The 22521-nt window shown below is 41.7% G+C and overlaps 1 protein-coding gene across 6 annotated transcripts in view; it reads left to right on the top strand.

Annotated features, from left to right (window-relative positions):
• The window catches only part of APBB2 (amyloid beta precursor protein binding family B member 2), a 304103-nt gene that overhangs the window by 239867 nt on the left and 41715 nt on the right, over positions 1–22521 (top strand). The window contains exon 1 of one of the 6 annotated variants that reach the window (XM_075859388.1): positions 16546–16655. The exons of the other annotated variants lie outside the window; for them this stretch is intronic. The gene's annotated coding sequence lies outside the window, so the exon portion shown is untranslated. Of the gene's footprint in view, positions 1–16545; positions 16656–22521 lie in introns of those variants that run through there. 6 annotated transcript variants of the gene reach the window in all.

Here is a 22521-nt window from a genome sequence, read left to right as displayed (position 1 = left end):
CAGAAGCTATGCAGTGGTCGGTGCCGGTAGCAAAAGGCTCCGTACACTGTGTATTTAAAGGGAGTCTGTCACCAGATCTTTCACTCCCAAGCTGCTTACGCTGCAGGTGTAGTATTGTGAAAAGCATTACCTACATACCTTTATAGATGTCTTGGTTCAAAAAAATGCTAATTATGTACTATAGCCATAAAGAGTCCTACGTAGCAGAAAGACTTCCAAACTTTTCCTCCCAATGTCACTGTGTTACCTCTCCTCCCTGACATCTCTGGCAAGCTGGTGCGTCAGATGCCGCTCGATCCAAATCCTGCGCCTGCACTGTGGAGTCAGAATCTGTCAGTGAGGTTGAGAGGGGAGGGAACGGGGAGGCGTTAGAAGGAAAAGTGCAGGACTCTTCCTGCTACGGACGCAAGCATACGGCGCGTGGAGGCATTAAAGTAAAATTTGATCATTTCAATAGAACCAAAACATCTTATAGAGGTATGCCGGCAATACTTTTTACAATAACATACCAGCAGTGTGGATCCATTTTATTTATCACTTAATAGAGTCCTGATCCCTATTTTAAAAAAAATAAGAAACAAAAAAAAAAAAAAAAAAAACAAACTGATTAGTAAACATACTATTTTAAGGGGCACGTGTCTCTTTTTTATTGAAATGGATGACATGGTAGATGTAAGTGGTCAGCTGTGCACATACCGTTACCCTATTGCCATCTTCCTATGGAGTTGCAATGGCAGAATATCAAACAATCCATGGTTATTTCGCCCCCCAATGCAGTGTTTCCTGTCTTACAGACATAGAACATAGGTACAGTGGCTGATGTCGTGTAGCGTGCTATTTTTAACCCCCTCTTTCTTGACTATGATAAATTGACAGCTACAGATGCGACAGAATCTCGTTGCTATGCTGTGGAAAGATGTGGTCATATTTGGTTAGTATCAGTAACATAACTTTATATGAAAACCATACAGACTGTTATTGTGGAAATTTAGTGTGGAATCCTCCTTAGACCTTTGAGATCTTAGCTCAGCATAGTTAGAATTTAGAACATTGATTCATCGCTGTGCGGAGGAACGTCAGATGAAGTCAAGAGGTCGACCGTACATTGAATACATTTTTTAAGAACTGCGGTCGTTTGTCTAGGTTGTATATCTGAAAACTTCAATCTGGGAATTGTAGGGTCTAGTAGATGGGTTTATCTGCACTACATTAGCTTACATTGTACAAAATGGGAAAGTCTTTAGTATTTACAGTAGGAATTATATTTCTATTATGTGTCAAGAAGTATGTTCTAATAGGTCATTTTGTCCTTTCCTTTACATGCGGACTATATTTCTCAGATCAGTGAGGATTAAAAAAAAAAAAACACCAAAAACACTGCCTTCTTAAAAAATTCTACTTTTTATCTGGTTTTGCTGATATTCAATGTTGTCTATCCCAGAAGCCGCTGTCCAAGCCCAGGGGTGGACATCAGCTGGTAGTGGAGTAGATCACTTTGCCCTCCGCGAAGGTTATATTTAGACATCACAGTTGAGATTCGGTTAAAACTGCATTCAATAATCCATGCGTGTTTACAGCGATTTGGTGAGGTTTTCAATGTTGCTGCATTTTTTTACTGCAACCGCATCGAAAAATTTACCAAAAGCAGTAAAAACACGTGTTTTTTTTTAAATGTTGTTTAACGTCTGAATATACCTGAACAGTGTTTGGTGCTAAAGTCAGACCATGTAGCTGTGTGTCTTACATGATGTCACCATGTTGGAGATAGAGGACAGGTGCTGATGGGTTTCTAGCCAATTTAAATTTAAGGTTGGGTTACAGGTCGGATACGCTGCGCAAAAGTATGCAGCGTATCCGTCCTAGAACCCGCAGCTGATTCTGCCCGAAAAACCGCACCAAATTGGGGTGCAGTTTTTTGGGCAGAATCTCCGCTGTGGAAACCAGCGCTTGAAACAAAAAGGTAAAAGGGTAACTAAACATTCAACAAACTTATGACATGTAATAGTGACATGTTAGAAGTTTTTATTGGTGGGGGCCCGAGCACTGAGACCCCCACCAATCGCTAAAATGAAGCTGCAGAAGTGCTCGTGTGAGCGCTGAGCCACTTCATTTCTGTTCAGCTTTTTCTAAATCGATGTAGCGGTCTATGGGCTCAATGGAAAGTCTTTGTGCCCGTACACCGCTACATCCGCTTTACGGAAAAAGCCAAACAGAAACTAAGCGGCTCAGCCCTCACACAAGCTCTTTGGCAGCTTCATTTTAGCGATTGGTGGGGGTCTCAGTGCTCGGAAACCCACCAATCAAAACTTCTGACATGTCATAAGTTTGTTGAACGTTTAGTTACCCTTTAATACTTAGGGTATGTTCACACGCTGAGTCAAAAACGTCTGAAAATACGGAGCTGTTTTCAAGGGAAAACAGCTCCTGATTTTCAGACGTTTTTTAAGCCACTCGCGTTTTTCACTGCGTTTTTTACGGCCCGGTTTTTGGAGCTGTTTTTCAATGACGTCAATGAAAAACGGCTCCAAAAACGTCCCAAGAAGTGACATGCACTTCTTTTTTGCGGGCGTCTTTTTGACAGCGATGCGTAAAATTACACCTCGTGGGAACAGAACACCGTAAAACCCATTGAAAGCAATGGGCAGATGTTTGTAGGCGTAATGGAGCCGTTTTTTCAGGCGTAATTCGAGGCGTAAAACGTCCCCGAATTACGTCTGAAAACACTACGTGTGAACATACCCTTATCCTCAACCATAGTAATGGCAACACGTTCCTACATTGTCCGTGTAGTCTGGCCTCCTGAAAAAAACGCTGCAGCCCATGTGATCAGCCTGTGATTGGCTGCAGCAGTCATATGGGATAAAACGTCAGGAGGCCGGGCTGCACTCAGTACAGTGAAACGAGTCATATGACAACGACCTGGGATAAGTATTTTGCGGGATCGCAGTGTTTCCGCCACTAAAGTTGCAACCCTTGGCTATTTGTTGCTGGTTTTACATCCTCATTGAATTCAAAGGGGAAAATCCGCAACAGGAGAGCAACGAATACGCTGCTTAAATTGACTTCCCGCAGATTCAAAAATCTGCACCGCAGGTAAATTTATGAACGTTTTTCTGAAGCTTTTGCATGAGATTTGTTCACTTTCCTTCTACTGTAAATGCTGCAAACTTTCCACACAGAATTCCGTTGAGGAAACTCTGCAGCGTTTAAGCTACGTGGGAAGGAAGCCTAGGAGTAGAGTGCTCTAGTTTTCCTAGACATGGGGTTTAGATTTTTCTAAGCAGGATTAAGGCCAGGATCACACCACATTTGGACAGTATAAGTTTGAATAACATGAGTACATTGTATATAGTCAGGAATGACTCCAAACGTGCATTTTCAGCATCCGCTTGACGTATCCGTAGATAAAAAGTCATACAGTTTGCATCCGTTTAAGGCCCCATGCACATGACCGTAAAAACCTCTGTTATTGCGCAATTATGGTCTGCAATTACGGACCCATTTGCTTCTATTGTGCACGGACACCTCCCCGTTTGTTTACAGGAAGGTGTCTGGGCCGTAGAAATGTTCCGAAAATTATGGAACATGTTCGTTCTTTTGCATTTTACGAGCTGCGCTCTCATACTTTGTATGGCCGGCCGGAAAAGCAGCCGCCATTACGGGCATGGCCGTGTGCATTGGGGCCTTACAGATCTGTTTTTCATTTTTAAAGAGGAATTCTCAATAATTTATTTTATTTTTTATTTTTTTTCAAATGGATCCAAGCATATACTGTGAAAATCGATGCAAATTTATACCCTTACATATGGATATGTGTGCCATTGACTTCAATATTCCCTCAGGCCATATTCATGCAGGGCAGTTTTGTGCATTTTTTTCCTAGCTAATGGAGGTTCTAAAGAATCATGTGTGAAAAACACTAAAGTCTTATCAAAACCTCTGCAGTGTGAACTTTACCTTATTGTCTTATGATCAGCGCTGGAATGTATGAAGTAGTGATCGTTTCCCTTTCAAGAATTGAGAGTATTGATTTCCGGAGAGGAGTCAAGGCACATACTGTAGAGAATTCCCTGGTAATTCCACCGCTACATTGAGCTGTTATGACCATCACAATCATTACCTTCAAGGTCACCTGAAATTTACAAGATTAATCAGTCCTGAAAATCTACCTTAATGCACGTATAACGAATGTATTACCGCTTTAATTTGTTCATAGTCAAATCAGTCACTAAACACCACAATACTGATGGCATTAGATGAAGGACAGACAATATGAATAGACAGTTAATAACTTTGTATATCATAGCTACAGTGAAGGAAATAAGTATTTGATCCCTTGCTGATTTTGTAAGTTTGCCCACTGTCAAAGACATGAACAGTCTAGAATTTTTAGGCTAGGTTAATTTTACCAGTGAGAGAGAGATTATATAAAAAATAAATAAAAAAAATCACATTGTCAAAATTATATCTTTTTTTTTGCATTGTGCACAGAGAAATAAGTATTTGATCCCTTTGGCAAACAAGACTTAATACTTGGTGGCAAAACCCTTGTTGGCAAGCACAGCAGTCAGACATTTTTAGTAGTTGATGATGAGGTTTGCACACATGTTAGATGGAATTTTGGCCCACTCCTCTTTGCAGATCATCTGTAAATCATTAAGATTTCGAGGCTGTCGCTTGGCAACTCGGATCTTCAGCTCCCTCCATAAGTTTTCCATGGGATTAAGGTCTGGAGACTGGCTAGGCCACTCCATGACCTTAATGTGCTTCTTTTTGAGCCACTCCTTTGTTGCCTTGGCTGTATGTTTCGGGTAATTGTCGTGCTGTAAGACCCAGCCACGAGCCATTTTTAATGTCCTGGTGGAGGGAAGGAAGTTGTCACTCAGGATTTGACGGTACATGGCTCCATCCATTCTCCCATTGATGCGGTGAAGTAGTCCTGTGCCCTTAGCAGAGAAACACCCCCAAAACATAATGTTTCCACCTCCATGTTTGACAGTGGGGACGGTGTTCTTTGGGTCATAGGCAGCATTTCTCTTCCTCCAAACACGGCGAGTTGAGTTAATGCCAAAGAGCTCAATTTTAGTCTCATCTGACCACAGCACCTTCTCCCAATCACTCTCAGAATCATCCAAATGTTCATTTGCAAACTTCAGACGGGCCTGTACATGTGCCTTCTTGAGCAGGGGGACCTTGCGGGCACTGCAGGATTTTAATCCATTACGGCGTAATGTGTTACCAATGGTTTTCTTGGTGACTGTGGTCCCAGCTGCCTTGAGATCATTAACAAGTTCCCCCTGTGTAGTTTTTGGCTGAGCTCTCACCTTCCTCAGGATCAAGGATACCCCACGAGGTGAGATTTTGCATGGAGCCCCAGATCGTTGTCGATTGACAGTCATTTTGTATGTCTTCCATTTTCTTACTATTGCACCAACAGTTGTCTCCTTCTCACCCAGCGTCTTACTTATGGTTTTGTAGCCCATTCCAGCCTTGTGCAGGTCTATGATCTTGTCCCTGACATCCTTAGAAAGTTCTTTGGTCTTGCCCATGTTGTAGAGGTTAGAGTCAGACTGATTAATTGAGTCTGTGGACAGGAGTCTTCTATACAGGTGACCATGTAAGACAGCTGTCTTTAATGCAGGCACCAAGTTGATTTGGAGTGTGTAACTGGTCTGGAGGAGGCTGAACTCCTAATGGTTGGTAGGGGATCAAATACTTATTTCTCTGTGCACAATGCAAATAAATATATATAATTTTGACAATGTGATTTTCCTTTTTTTTTTTTATATAATCTATCTCTCACTGGTAAAATTAACCTAGCCTAAAAATTCTAGACTGTTCATGACTTTGACAGTGGGCAAACTTACAAAATCAGCAAGGGATCAAATACTTATTTCCTCCACTGTATGTATAGCTGACTACAGAGACATTGACTGTTTTGGCTGATTAGGGCACGTTCAGACGTGGCAGAATTGTTGTGGAAAATCGCAGCAGACAGTCTGTCCATTGGTTTCCACACCTTTTTAGTTATCTTCGTGCAGACGTTGCCGAAAACTCCGCTGCGGACCATAGGCTGCGGTGCAGAATTTTCTGTCCGCAGCATGCACTGGCTTTTCCGGACTTGATGCGTACTTGTGGCGGAATTTCTCCATTGACTTCAATGGAGTTTAAAAATTACGCAATGAAATCCGCAGATGTAATGTGTGTTGTGTTGCGGATTGCTTTCAGGAACAGGATATTTCATCATTCTGGCTGGACCTGTGTGTGTCGAGGTCTATACCCAGACTGAGATGGAATGTTTGAAAGAGAGCAGGATGTACTCTTCACCTGAATCCGCAACGACAAATCCGCAGCATTTTACTTAACATTTTAGCAAAATCCGCAACGGAATCTGCAACACGGATTATGTGCGGCATTGATGCGGAGTGTCTGCAGAATTCTGCCACGTCTGAACATGCCCTAAAACCGGCAACAAGCAATAATTTTCACATTTCTTATAGCAGTGGGTTTGGTCTACACTGTCTTCTGGGGAGATCCGGATTCACACGAGGGTTGTGTATCTCGGACGTGAAAAACTACAGTTTTTCACGTCCGAGGTGCATCCGTGCTCTGCGCTGCGGGACGCAATATCACGCATCCCCCTAGACTAGAGTCTATGGAGGGATGCTTAAAGTGTGAAAAAATAGGATTTGTCCTATTTTCTCATGGACCCTTCACACGGTCCGTGGAAAGAACGGCCATGTGAACGGCCTCATTGAATTACATAGGTGCGTGTGACGGCCGTTGTTTTGACGGCCATCACACGGACGTATAACACGTTCATGTGAAAAAGCCCTAAGTCTGACATTGTCCAATCACACACCCTATTAACAAGAGGAATTGTAACACCCAGATGTCAATTTATTCATACATTTCCAGGAGGAATAACAGAGGAATTGCACAATGATGAGAAAAGATGCTCACGCTTTATTTTATGGGGAATAAAAGTTGTTGTTTTTTTTAAAAAAAAGACATGCCACGAGAGCTGACAGTTCCCCTTTAAATGGGTCTATGGGATCATTATTCTTACACTGGACACTAACTTTACAATTGACACTGTTACAAGTTTTACAAAGCTGTATGGGCACCAAGTGTTTTGCCATGCACACACTCGCCCATACAGCATATACTGTTAGGACTTTAAAGAGGACCTGTCACTTGGTTATATGCGTTGAACTGGTTTACTGACCTGAATAGCGCTGTCAACCTGATTCCAGCAATGCTTTTTGTCTTTTTTCCAGGATCCCCCCTCATTTCAGACATGACCCACTGTTATGTTGGCTCTGGGTAATTTGCTGTAGTTAGCCAAGCTACCCTCAGGCTCCCTCACACTGATGGGTCAGCATCAGAGGCAGGGAAACTAGCCCTACCCCATTGGCTAACTATAGCAAATAATAAATCAACACAACAGTGAGTCATATTGCTGGAACGGGGGTCCACGGAAAAGAAAAGCAGTCTTGGAATGAGGGAGACAGCGCTATTCAGGTCTATTAACCAGTTCAACTTATATGACCTAGTGACAGGTCCTCTTTAATTGTACATTTATGGGGTGACTTGTGTGCATAGAGATCAATGCACATGGCTTATCCATAGAGAAATCTGTATGGGCAGGAGCGTGTATAGCAGAACACATGCTGCACATATAGCGCTAACCAGGTTGGGAGAAGCGGAAATCATTGTAAATTGCAAAGTAGTGTACTCAGTAAAATCATAATCCCATAGAACCCATTTCATCTTAAATATCATCCCATTTATTTAGTTGTACATTGCTTCGGAAATTAGTAATAGGTCATTTCAATTTCTATTTCCTGCAAACACTGGATTAATACAACACTGTCCTCTAGGGTAAAACCTACTGGGAAAAATATTTGCAGCCTATATAAGGAATAAACTTGGATTCGCAGATAGCAGGTATCATGATTTTCAGGGTTTGTAGAACTGCTAAATGCTATTTACTGATATATATATATAGGGTCAGAATTCTAGTATCAAGTCATTGGCTTCTGTTTCTGATGTATGATGTCCGTGCAGATAACTATATGTGTATGCTGAGTAATGACATTTATACCAAACTGTCCCTGGACTTTATGCATATATAGTATGTTATAATTACCAAGGCCGCACAGACCATAGGGGTAAACTGTGCTGCTGCTAGGGGGCCCTTAAAGAAAGGGTGCTCAGCCCTGCTCATTTACGTCCCCTTTACAACTAGTTGGTGCGGGACGTCCTTCTCCAAGGGATCTGTATTAGGCTATGTCCACACATGGCGTAAAAATTATGCTTATCATTGTTGATTTTGATGCGGCACTTAGCTGCAGATTATTATTTCTTGCATTGCAATAAATGAAATCCGCAATTGAAATCTGCAGCATTTCCGCAGATAGGGTATCCTGCAGATTTAAAAATCTGCCACGTTCCTACAATCCACAGTGGATGTTTTACGTTGAGAATAAGGCTTCATTCACATCTGCGTTGTGGCATCCGTTTTAGCGGATCCCTTGAAATTAAAAAAAAAACCTGACGGACTGACTGAATGCAACGGAAGGTAAAATATGTTTGTTTTTGACGGATCAGTTTACCGGATCCGTCAAAAAAACGGTCTCTTATCTTTCAGTTTGTCTTTTTATCGTTGTATAACGCAGATGTGAACGCAGCCTAAGGCCTCATGCACACGACCGTAAAAACTCCCGTTATTACGGGTCGTAATTACGACCCGTAATAACGGGCTCATAGACTTCTATTGGCGACGGGTGCCTTCCCGTTTTCTCACGGGGAGGTGCCCGTGCCGTTGAAAAAGATAGAATATGTCCTATTTCAGGCCGTAATAACGGCACGGACAGTCCATAGAAGTCTATGGAGCTCTCGTAATGACGGGTGGCTACATGTGTGCACCCGTCATTACGGCAGCGTTGCTAAGCGACGTCAGTAAATAGTCACTATCCAGGGAGCTGAAAGAGTTAACTGATCGGCAGTAACTCTTTCAGCACCCTGGACAGTGACTACCGATCAGTATAAACCTGTAAAAAATAAAAATAAAAGACGTTCATACTTACCGAGAACTTCCTGCTTCCTCCAGTCCGGTCTCCCGCCCGTTGCCTTGGTGACGCGTCCCTCTCGACATCCGGCCCGACGTCCTGGATGACGTTTCAGGCCATGTGACCGCTGCAGCCAATCACAGGTCAATCACAGGCTGCAGCGGTCACATGGACTGCCGCGTCATCCAGGGATGTCGGGCTGGATGTGAAGAGAGGGACGCGTCACCAAGACAACGGCCGGGTAAGTATGAATTTCTTTAACTTTTATTACAGAAAAGGCTGTCCCTTCTCTCTATCCTGCACTGATAGAGAGAAGGGGCTGCCGATTAGTGCAGTGCTATTTTGCCGCCAAAAACGTGCCCGTAAATACGGGTGGAATACGGGTGACACAGGACCCATATTTACGGGCACGGGTTCGTAAATACTGGTTCAAAACAGGTGGAATACGTGTGACACCGGACCCGTATTTACGCCAGTATTTACGGGTGGGAAAAAATACGGTCGTGTGCATGAGGCCTAACATTGTACTCTACTTTGTTGCAGAATTTCTACACGGATTTTGGAACCCAAATTCCACAACAAAGATGTGAACAAAGAAATAAAAGTCTGCTGTGGATTTTCATTGCGGCATACCCTCCACAGTAGACTTTTATTACTTTGTTTTCTATAGCTTTTTAGTTTACTAAGTGCAGACAATGCAGAAAACAACGGAGCGGAAAATAGCTTGCGGTGAGGAAATGACATTCTGTAGCATGCTCGGTCTGTTGCGGAGCAGCAGCGGATTTTCACTGCGGATTTCAGCCTTTGCAATGCAGAGGTTGAAACCTGCGGCAAGTCACCTGCGAAATCCACCATGTCTGGACAAACCCTCAAATATGCAAGTCTTGCAGCAGATTCGTTGCATAATTGTTGCGGATCTGCAGCAAAATCTGCAACGTAAAAATTTCCGCCATGTTTGAACGTGTCTTTGAGGGTCAAGTGTCATGGAAAGGAGGTGGAGGGAGAAACCAAGACCAGGCCTTTCTGAACTGGGTTGCAAAACCCAGCACCAGGGCCCATTTTGACCTTTTGCTATGTGGCCCCCTCTCTTTTATGTACACCGCTGATATTACAATATACTGCATTAGATGCCACATTGTCATTTTTCAAGGCATGTAATAGAATACTTATGTTCACAATGTCTATGTCCATGCTCTCCCGGCATTCATTTTTATTTCAAGTAGTTTCCACTGTATATTAATGATATTTAAATATATCGGGACCAAGCATATAATGCAGTATAATAAAGTTACTAGTAATTCTATCAGCCGGCATGAACTGCATTACTTTATGGATCCTCAGAGCATAGTAACTCAAGGGCTTTGAAGAATGCAATAGTAAATTGTTTTACTCGACCCGCTCCTTCTTTTTTTAATTCTAGTTAATGAGATAAGACAATTAAAGGTACATCAGCTCGTGCTAGTCACTTAGATATAAAAAGACCAATGGATAATTGCTAATTATTTATATAGGGCCAACCTTATCTACAGCACTTAGAGTACCACATAAACATTGGGTAAATATTACAGTTACACGCTTAGGATTTATGTATAAAGTGTTATCTAGGGTTAATAAAGAGATATGGTAAAATGTACTAAACAATATAGTTTGATTGTATAAAGTGTACAAGAACATTGGGAATATCATCATAGGTGTGGTATAATTGGAATTATCTCCTTAGTCCAAATATTTCATATTAAACAAAGGGAGAAATGCAAGTACCATCCTATATGTTCCTATAATATATAGGATGGTCCAAATTTATCAATAGGATTTGCTTACAGTGAAGAAACAACTTAAATTAAAAAGGGATTCTCCATGGTATTACAAAAAAAAAAAACACAATGAAATTAAAGGGGCTGTACAGGTTTTGCAATCCCTTATAGTTACAAGCAGTAAAAAAGAATATATATGTTTTCAAAAAAACATATATGTTAAAACTGGATATTTGAGAAAGCGCTATACAATTGGATTAGTAGAATGATGCATATGATAGATTTATTGCATAAAAGGAAGGGCTACGCGTTTCAACGCAGAACATGCGTCTTCATCAGGCCAATACGCGGGTAGGGCAACAATCAGTAGTAATCTGCCAAGCTGTGTTTGCTCAGAAAACAGCACTGAGACAGGCAAACCTGGGCAGATGCCTGGATCCACTGGATAAATATGCACCAAGCATGGCCAAGAGGGGGTTGGGGTAGACAGAAAACTTACTGGAGCTCTGTCACCCGTGGACAAAGATACACCTGGTGCTGGCCCTGTGTGTGTGCTCATACTTTGTAATTGGGCAGTAATTTGGTCCCCAAGAGCAGAATAAGTGACTGTGGCCGCAATTACCTAATTGTTTGTTAACATAGAGCGGACCTCTTGTATGTACCACATGCCTCCCAAAACCACCTGCAAAAAAACAAAAAAAAAACACCTGCTCATAATCACATAAGCCCCACCCCTTTTATGTTTATTGCACCGGACATTCTCGAGAAAAACTAACCGTTCGGGATGTATAGAACTGCAGGTGTTTCTGATAGCAACCAATCTGATGACCTTCTTAGACCAAATAAAAGCAGATATCTGATTGGTTTTTATGGTTTTCACTTCCAGTTCTTGTTTCCTTACATGAGCCCCAGTGTATCCTAGGTATACGTACATAGTACAAAGTGTGAGCACATACAAATACAATGTGTTCTATATATATTTACCTAGAAACCCCTTTCTTTTTTATTTTATTTTTTATTTAACTGAAATGTGACCAATTTTGTATGGTGGTAATACTATGTTCTGCTTTCTAGGTCAACTAGAAGAGCTGAAGCTGCTGTGGCAGCCAAATAATGAAATGCCAATGTATAGAGAACTCACCCACTGCTCTGGACTCTAAGGCCCCATGCACACGACCATGTTCGGTACATGATACACGGTCCGCATGTCGGCGCGTTTCCCTGACTGAACACAGTTCAGGGAGCCGGGCTTCTAGCATCATAGTTATGTATGATGCTGTGAGTCACTGCCTCCCCGCGGAACTACTGTCCCATGCTGAAAACATGATTACAGTACAGGACAGTTTTCCCGCAGCAAGGCAGTGACTCCTGACATCGTACATAACTATGATGCTAGTAGTGTTCCTTCCCGCACTGGGTTCGGTCCGTGAACTACTGCTTACATGCGGAACGTATATCACCAATATATCACCGTATGTCACGAGGGTGTGCATGGGGCCTTAAAGTGTCCCTCTAAAGTTACTCTACTCCCGATCGGACCTATTTTACCTGCCAAAATCGTGTGGTCCAAGCAAGCAAGCAAGTGGGGTTTTGGGTGCATGCGGACGCCGCTGCGTGCGACCGTACTCTAAATGACATAACATGGGTTCTAGACCTTTTATTAGTTAGACCAAATAAAGAGAGAAAACAGAAATAGAATCTCTTGAATGGTTGACGTTACCAAATTAGTCATCCACCAATTGTAACATGACCCTACTGGTGCTCTAGAGAACTTGCTTGGAGCATAACACAGTGGTCGAAAACTAAGTACATCCAACACTCACAGCATCCAACAGTGTTGCATTGTGAATAACTGTATTAACTGTTCACCTTTTTTACTCTACATTATATAAGAACTATAATTCACAACTCAATTACTCATGAACATAAGTTATGTCTGTAATTAATGTATTTTTAATATCCCAAATTATGTATAACCTGCCAAGGAACGTTTTAATGACTTCCAACAAACATTAATCCGGGTACAAGAGCTAGAAATAAAAATATAGAATTGTTTATTAAGTTGTTACTACTCCAAAATCTGTTAGGACCTGTTCACATCTTGTTTGTGATGTCCGTTTAGTGTGTCCGTCGGGGGTGCTTCCGATATACACACACTAAACGTGTCCGTAGTGCACTATTAACACTGAAGGAGGCCAAAAGAGTGTCCTTTAGGCCTCCATCGGACTGGTATACGTCAGGAATTCCTTATTTTCTTTCTTTTTTTTTTAAGGATAGAATAGCGTAGTAGACTACGCATTTCCATCTCATGTGGTACACTTTTTTCTTAACATGGGAGCCTATGGGTGACCTATGCCACTGTATGGTATATGTCACAGGCATTCATTGAACGAATACATCATGAGCTTTCCAATAGCATTTCATTACATATCCGTTAAACGGATACCAATATAGTCTATGGGTGACGAATTTGTTAAATGAATGCCTAATAGTGGCATCCGTCACCCATAGACTATAATGGTATCCGTTCTATACATACATCATGACCCCAGTTGATGTATGTATTTATTTTAATGGATACCATTAAAGTCTAAAGTGCTGCCATCTGTGACAGCCTGCGTTTAACAGGTGCTTTTTCTCGGTGCATATGTTAAACGTAGGTAAAAAACGACAAGGAGGTAAATGGGTTATATAAACGGGTCTCACCCACATATAAGGGGACGTGCATAAAAACAGCTCAGCGTTTCCAACAATCCAGTCTAGACAATACTTATTACGCTACCTACGATCTTTATACAGGTCCCTGTTTTTTTGTTTGTTTTTTGGTCAATCTAGAATCAAGTTTGACAGTGTAAATGTACAAGTTTTGTTTTTAAAAAGTAAAATCCCTCTATGTTATAAAACATAGTTCTACATCGTGTGCAGAATGTGACTTGTGTAGTGTCTGCTGCATGTGTGGGTGTATCACGTATAAAAATGGAACACGCCAGGCAGATATTCTTCATGTACTCAACATAAATCTATGCAAAACTGTACGTCTTTCTGTATGTAATATAGATTGATGACACAAAAAGCGAATATTTATTCTATTGGTAAATGTTACGTAGGCCCCATGTACAAAACCGTGTTATAGATCCTGACAAGGTCTTTGTGGTACGGGTTTGGGGTACGGCACTAATGTTATCCTATCTTAAGGTTCCCATTCCTTCATGCGATGTCTGAGGGCATGACCAGACGTGGCGTATTTCTTCCGCCACTGTCCGCATCAATGCCGCACATAATCTGCGTTGCAGATTCTGTTGCGGCTCTGCCTAAAATGGGCATTAAATTGATGCGGACTAGCCGTTGCGTATTGAGGTGAAAGTACTTCCCTTCTCTCTATCAGTGCAGGATAGAGAGAAGGGGCAGCCCTTTCCCTAGTAAAAGTAAAAGAAATTCATACTTACCCAGCCGTTGTCTTGGTGACGCTTCGCTCTTTCAACATCCAGCCCGACCTCCCTGGATGACGCGGCAGCCATGTGACCGCCGCAGCCTGTGATTGGCCTGTGATTTGCTGCAGCCGTCACTTGGACTGAAACGTCATCCCGGGAGGCCGGACTGGAGGAAGAAACAGGGAGTTCTCGGTAAGTAGGAACTTCTATTTTTTTAACACGTTAATCTATATTGTGATCGGAAGTCACTGTCCAGGGTGCTGAAACAGTTACTGCCGATCGTTTAACTCTTTCAGCACACTGGACAGTGACTATCTCCTGACGTCGCCTAGCAACGCTCTCGTAATTACGGGTGCACACACGTAGTCACCCGTAATTACAAGAGCCCCATTAACTTCTATGGGCCTGCCCGTGCCGTAATAATGTGATAAAGTAATGCCCGTGATTACGGGCGTTTTTACGTTAGTGTACATGGGGCCTCAGTCTGGCTGTAGACCTAGAAATACATAGGTCCAGCCAGAATGAAGAAATGTCATGTTCGTAAAACAAATACGCACACACACACACACACACACACACATAACATCTGCGGACTTCATTGCGGAATTTTGACTCTCCATTGAAGTCAATGGAGAAATTCCGCAATGAGTCCGCAACAAGTCCGCTACACGTCCGCAACAACCAGTGTATGCTGCGGACACCAAATTCCGCACCGCAGCCTATGGTCCGCAGCGGAGTTTTCCGCAACGTGTAAACGAACCTCACTAAAAAGCTTTGGAAAGCAATGGAGAAACGTGTACGCTGCGGATTTCCACAGCGGACTGTCCGCAGCGGAATTCCAGAGCAATTCCGCCACGTCTGGTCATGCCCTTATGCTCACACAGAGATTTTTATACTCCATCCCGTTGCTGCTGTAAAGACTCATGCCATGTTTTATCAGATGCCATTTTGATGTCAATCTTCTCGTGTAGAGGTCAGTGGAGACTTAAAAAACTTGGATCCATTTATTCATATCTGTGAGAAACCTCCGTATTGGGTACCATATGAGGACCATTGTTTGCCCCTAAACTACAGGTGCATCAGAGGAAAAAAGTTATCTGTCTATTTTTATACAGTATCCATACGGAACTAAATGGAACAAATACAGTAACCGTTCTGAACACTATATAATAATATCCGATACCATACAAAACTTCAGTGGTGCTGTATGTTGTATGGCATCGTATATTTATGCTGTCTTGTACATGAGCCCTTAAAGAGGCTCTGTCACCACATTATAAGTGTCCTGTCTCCTACATAAGGAGATGGGCGCTATAATGTAGGTGACAGTAATGCTTTTTATTTTAAAAAACGATCTATTTTCACAACGTTAGGAGCGATTTTGGTTTATGCTAATGAGTTGCTTAATGCCCAAGTGGGCATATTTTTACTTTCGACCAAGTGGGCGTTGTACAGAGGAGTGTATGATGCTGACCAATCGGAAAAGATTCAGACGTGTCAGGATTCTGAGTACACATGACGTCCAGGCTGGATGGTCATGTGTATTCATTATCAGGACACTAGATTAACGTTAATCAAGCAGAATCGCTGTGTATGTGGCTGCAGATCATGTTCTAGTAAGAACGCGATTCTGCTGTGTAAATGAATGGAGAGGAGTGCATGATGCCGATTGGTCAGCGTCATACACTCCACTGTACAACGCCGACTTGGTCGAAAGTAAAAATACGCCCACTTGGGCATTAAGGAACTCATTAGCATAAACCAAAATCGCTCCTAACATTGTGAAAATAGATCGTTTTTTTAAAATAAAAAGCATTACTGTCACCTACATTACAGCGCCCATCTCCTTATATAGGAGACAGGGCACTTATAATGTGGTGACAGAGCCCCTTTAATGTTGTTTTATACGAGTTGTCATTTATAGACCTTTTCATTGCATGCGCTGAATTCATTTCATGGTAATGATCATATCTACCGCTCCTGATGCCATAAAGCAGTGCATGGACTTGCAGCACATGTTTAACATTACAAAGTGCATAGTTTGCTCTCTTGTCTCGGGAGGCTACTTGCTCGCTACACAGAGATCAATCGATAAAGGTGACAACAATTAGCAGTCATTAATGGCGATGGTTTAAATGTCTCGCGGCTCCTGTCAGCATCTCCCCACGCGTTGTGTACCATACAACCTGTACAAGTGAATTTGTGTAAGAAATGCATTAACCTTCAGAGAAGCAGGGTGGAAGGAGGGCTGCGAGTATTTTTGGTGTGGGGGGCGGTCCTCACAGCAGTCGCTTTCACAGTTCTTGAGTGAAGACTGGAGATGCTGCATGTGTACATACTGATCTCCCTGCTTCCTCCCCGCCTTGTAGATGACCTGCTGCTGTTTCTAATCACAGGTTTGTTATTAGATGACTAATATCTTCATTTTATGGATCACAAAGTGCATTTCTTTCTTCATTACCTCCTCTGCGTGTGTCCGGCACAACCCATTCTTGGCAGTATTAGACATTGCAAAGAGGCTCATTTGTTGGGGCACTGACAGGGCAGTAATTATTTGATTTATTTATTGTGTGTAACCTTGGTGATGTGAGCCGGGACAATGACACCTCAGGATATAGTCACTGTAGACGGCTCTTAGGGTTTTCGAACTTATGCAGTAAATACGATAGAGCTAAGACACTAGTTGGTTCTATCACACGTGCAGATGTTGTAAAGGTCTCCTAGGTGAGTACTGATCCACATCATATCTTTCCTATATACCTGAGCTCATATGCATGGATTGCAGTTGGTTCTCAGGTCCTCCTGTTTACATACAGCTTTCCATTTTGGATTCTTTATTAGGTTTTTACGCTACGGTAAAATGCTAGTACTGATTCATGTCTACCGTCAGTCATATAATGCCTCGTAGCCACAGAAGTCTCCCTCAGACCAATCATTTTGGGCCATAGGCAGTGATTTTATGGAGACCTGCATAGTAATCTCAGCTCATGAAGGCTGATCTGAGTAGATGGTTCACCCTGCAGTCCTTTGTTAAGCAGTAGAACTACAACTTACATGGTGGAAGAATTTGTTGGGTGTCATAGTGTGACAATGGCGACCTTAATCTAGCTTACATCGCCAGGGGGCAAAGCTGCCCTTGTGTAATAACTTGCATTGCACACCATGTTCTGCTGCCTTTGTCATGGGAAATTCCTGTTTTCTTAGCAAAGGATGTTGTTGCTAAGCACTTGCCTTGTAATGAAGCCAGTGCGGTCTGGATAATGGGAGAATTACTTTGGAAACCCGACATGAAGTGCCAAATATTTCGCTAAATGAATCAAACAATAGTCACCGTCCCTTTAAAGAGCATTTCAGATTTCCTTCCGATTAGGCCTACAGCCTCTCTTTTTGTTTCACAGGACTACTAAAGCAGAGGTTTTGGGTGGTCTTATTAGCAATAGGACAATGTTGGTGAATGCAAAACTTTTTTCCACCCAGGAATCACAATTTGTGTTTTCTTCTAATTGTTGAAAAAATATTAGGCCCCCAGTACTTCATGTTCTGGAGATCTGCACTCTCGTACATCTTTTTTTGTACATCCTCATAGGAGGATCGGATTTTGACACAAGAGATAGGGGATACATTACCTAGGGGTTTTCAACGCGGTAAACACGGGAAAAATATAAAAAACCCGTGTTCAAAAAGTGCATTGATAAAACCATGGTAATTCTCAGTAAAATTTAATGTGGTTTAGAACGTGGCAAACTGACACTTTGTGTAAATGTGCACCCTAAAAGAGTTTGGCTAGTTATAAAGACAATCTATTGCATTGATCTGAATCGCCCCTCCAATAACATACACCTGTAGTTAGGGTTGCATTATGGGAAGGGCAGGGAGCTCTATTTTGCCGGCGCTGGGATAACGTAATGATGTCACATCAGTGCCGGCAACACAGAGCTCAGCCTCAGCAATGGTGACTTGTAACATGCACTGCCAGAGGAACAATCGTGCAGCCAGGGGCATATCAAGCTCTGCAGCGGTGGCACCAGAGCCCGAAAAATGTATGAAAATGTGCAGTTTTCATGTTAAAAAAACTGCAGAAAAATGGCATATCTGAATTCTGTGTTTCAATACACATATGGTGGGCAATAGCCACACGATTTTGCCATTAATACTGTGGTATCACAGGGAAAATCGTGCTGCTATTGGCCATGGCATGTGAGTATGGCTTTGTCCAAATGCAGCTACCGCAACGTAGGAATGGATGTATGTCATCTTGCATCAGTTACAATTCTTATCAATAATTAAAGGGGTTTTCCCATCAGGGACATTTATGACATATCCACAGGATATGTCATAAACGTCAGATAGATGCAGGTCCCACCTACGGGACCCGCACCTATCACTACAACGGGGCCCCCTAAACCCGATTCTACTGCTCTGTGTTGTGGCTGACATGATTCCCGACCATGAAGAAAAAAACAGAGTAGCTCACTAAGCTACGCTGTTCCCGTAAGTACCATAGAACTGAATGGTAGTTACGGAAACAGCGTAGCTCGCATGCTACGCGGTTTCCATAACTGTCATTCACTACTATTGGAGTTACCGAAACATTACTTTCTACTTCATGGTCAGAAATCACATTCTTCAGCCCCAACACAGAGCGGTAGAACAGAGTTTAGGGGGCCCCGTTCTAGAGATAGGTGCAGGTCCCAGAGGTATCCTGTGGATATGTCATAAATGTCCCTGATGGGAAAACTCCTTTAAATTTAAAAAAGTTGGCTTTGACTTCTGGTGACCATATAAATAATTTTTAAATTAGGCTTAATTTGGTCAAGGAACTAAGTCATATGGTCTTCAGCCATTTAAAATAATTTCCATTAAGGTCATGTTCACAAGCTGAGTACTCCATGCCTAAATCTTGGCCGAATCCAATAACATTCTGTTGGCAATGCATTTGAACAAAGTATTTTATGGCAAATCTGTACCTAAAGCAACTTATAAAATCTGCAACATCATTTGGTTTGTCTATGAAATTCATTCTTACATTTTCTTAAAATATTTCAAGGCTTTCTCTAAAATATCTATTGTTAACCACAACGACATATGATTTCACTTTCTCATCTCCTTTGTGAATTTCAAAAATCTTTTTAGCTTTTTAGTCCCTTATTTAGAAGTGAAATTATGTATTCTTTTATGTAGTCTAAATCTTTTTAATTTAAAGTAGTTAACTAAGTCTCGGTTTTCTATGAGCTAGTGGGTGGGGCCTAACTGCTATCATGTCTTCTATACACTACACACATAGAAGAGGAGAATCCTGCTCTCCTATCTCTATCTATCATATATATGTATATATATATATATATATATATATATATATATATATATATATATATATGTGTGTATAGAAGCTGCAGCAGCATGGAGGACATTAAACAGCAGTAATGAGCAGTGTAGTTTTTAATCCTGCCCTGGGGGGGGGGGGAGATGAAACACTCACTAGGAAGCTGTAGCAGTTTCTCTGTGTGTGTCTCTCTCACTCTGCTCCTGCTTATTTCTCCCTCTCCCTTCTCCATAGACTTCTGTGGTCAGCATGTAACCTGATCCCTCAGTGAGCTGATATTCCATTTCATCTCTCAAGGTGGATTTTAGAAGTAAAATGAGAGTGATTGATCAGTGCAGGAGGCACAGCGGAGGGGGGATTGATAAGTGGCGAAAGAGGCATTTTTCTCTATTAAGATATATTTGAAAGTTTTTTGTTCGCTTTTACTGTTGATTTATGCAAAGTTTGTCGAAATGTTAGTGACCATTTTACACTTAGTAAGGTATGTTTTCATAGAATACATGAAGTGGTGTAGCTAGCTAGTTATATCCTCCAAAGTAAATCTCATGTGATTTTGTTTTTTAGATTTGTTGTTTTACAGCAAAGAATTAATAACCACATCCTTTGTGGAGTCATAAAATTTGGATAGGGAATCTGTTAGACATCACAAGATTTCAAAAGAAAACATATCAAAAAGAAAATGAGCAAAAAGGTTATCAGCTGTTATCACCAGAGGAAGCAGCATCTATGTATACATCTTCCCTGCTGCAGCCACAAAATGGGATGTGTAGCATTACATGGAGACCATACAAATGAATGGCAGTCCTTGTAATGCCACTCTTACAAACCACTCTCTGTTCTCGATTGGGTACCCCTACGATGACATCCATATGCCCTTTAAAAAAATCTTCTATCATGCTATGTAAAGCATCCCTGACACTCTATCTGTACGTATAGTGAGGAGGATTCTTCTTTGTTTCCTCGCAGTGGTTTATACAGAGAATGCACAGTAGTAATAACTACAAGACATACTATATACTTAGTGACGAATCTAGCTGTGAAACTGTGGCTGTCCTATGGAGTAGCAAACGGATTATTATCTGGAATCACTTTATTTTTATGTAACGCTCAAGAGTATCAATTTTACTAACTTGTATGAGAACAAAACCTCAGACTAATTACTTTTTAGCAATTATTAAGTTATAACCACAATGTATAACTGAATCAAAGCACCCATGTTCTATCAGTAATAGACACAATCCATCAGTGCCGTAATATCTTCATAGCAATAAAAAAAAAAAAAAATCCCATGTAGATGAAACATAAAACTGACTAAAAGTGATAAAGGGTTTCAATATGAATATAAAACCCTGAAATCTTCCATTGTTTTCTATTTAATTGGTGTACACACTTGAGGGTCTGTGGCTCGCCTGTCTGTAATACAAATGTTCACACAAATTTTTCATTAAATGCTTACCTGAGATGTTTGTACATTAGAAGAAAAATACAGTATATGAGATTTCACATAAGGGTCGTCTTATACGGCCCAACAGGGGCCGTGTAAACCAGTGCGATCAACGAGACCGTTCGTCGATTGGCGCTCGTTTGCTCCTTTCACAAGAGGCAATGTTTGAGGAAAAGCGATCGTTACTATAGGGAGATATGCTGCCAACAACGATAATATTTTCTGTTCGTTTGTGCGTTCATCAGATGATCGTTGCCCTGTTTACACAGGGCAATGATCGGGAACAAGTGTTCATATGAATGCTCGTGTGCCTCATAATTGGCCCGTGTAAATGTGCCTTAATGCTTTAGTTCTATATGGTTATATATATGGAATACAAAGAGCTAAGGCCCATACGAGTGGTGTCTGAGAAGCGCATAAAATTCGCGCCAGCTTGTGGTTTGACCACAAATTGCATCAATTTTTTAAATTGATTGTTAATGGCAGAACAATTTTACAGCCAAACAGCAGTTTTTTTGTTAATGGCCATGTGGTTTTGCAGGTCAAACTGCTGTTTAGTTGCAAAATCGTCCGCACATAGCAATCAATTTAAATACCACGCCAATTTACAGTAAACTCACATGTCAGCACGGTTTTCAGCCGCATCGCGGCTCCTCTGTGTGGCTTTGCACAATCTTTTTACTTTCCTATCCTAAAAAACTTTGGAGTACATTCTAAATTTTACTCCCTTCATTCCGAGCTATTGATCACCTCCTCTACTGTTGTCACTGTACACAGGCAATCTCAGGTATATGCCAGATGAAAACCCCTGCGATCAGCTGGTATTACCTGGGTATTGCAGGTGGCCGCATATTTCTCCTGCAGTGACCGCTGCAGAGTAAACTTTGCATTACATGTTGCCCATTCATATGAATTGGCAACAGTGTAATACATGGTTACGCTGAGTCCAGAGAGCTATCTGTTTGGGCTAATAGGGGGTATTGAGTGTTGGGCCCCCTAATTGGGCATATGGACAAGGGTTGTTTTAATGGAACAAGCCCTGTTTTAATGGAACAAGCCCTTTAAACCTAAATTGCTAAATCTACTGGCATTGGTAGGACACATTATAATGTCGGATTGTCCGGTCTGACCCTGCCTCCTCAATTATTTTACTAATGGGGAAACTGTTTTCTTGATAAAGCTTAAACGCCAACTACTACTAAACATATCCTGTTGGTATGTTGTTGTGCAACTTGGACCTGTTGGGGTCAGGCCACCTACAGTACCTGTAACCATGACAAGGGGGCAACCTCTATTTCAAGAGGAAAGAATGTTTCACCATCATTAAAGACAGGGATTCTTTACTGTAAGAGCAGTGAGACTATAGAACTCTCTGCCACAGGATCTTGTGATGGTTGGTTCATTCAGCAAGTTCACAGGGGGCCCGGATGCCTTCTTGAAAATATAATTTTACAAGTTATGAGTACTAGGTTCAGGGTTGTTGACCCAGAGATTT

Source organism: Rhinoderma darwinii, chromosome 1, assembly GCF_050947455.1.
Source record: "Rhinoderma darwinii isolate aRhiDar2 chromosome 1, aRhiDar2.hap1, whole genome shotgun sequence".
Classification (NCBI taxonomy): domain Eukaryota; kingdom Metazoa; phylum Chordata; class Amphibia; order Anura; family Rhinodermatidae; genus Rhinoderma; species Rhinoderma darwinii.
This window is presented reverse-complemented; position numbering and strand designations above follow the sequence as displayed.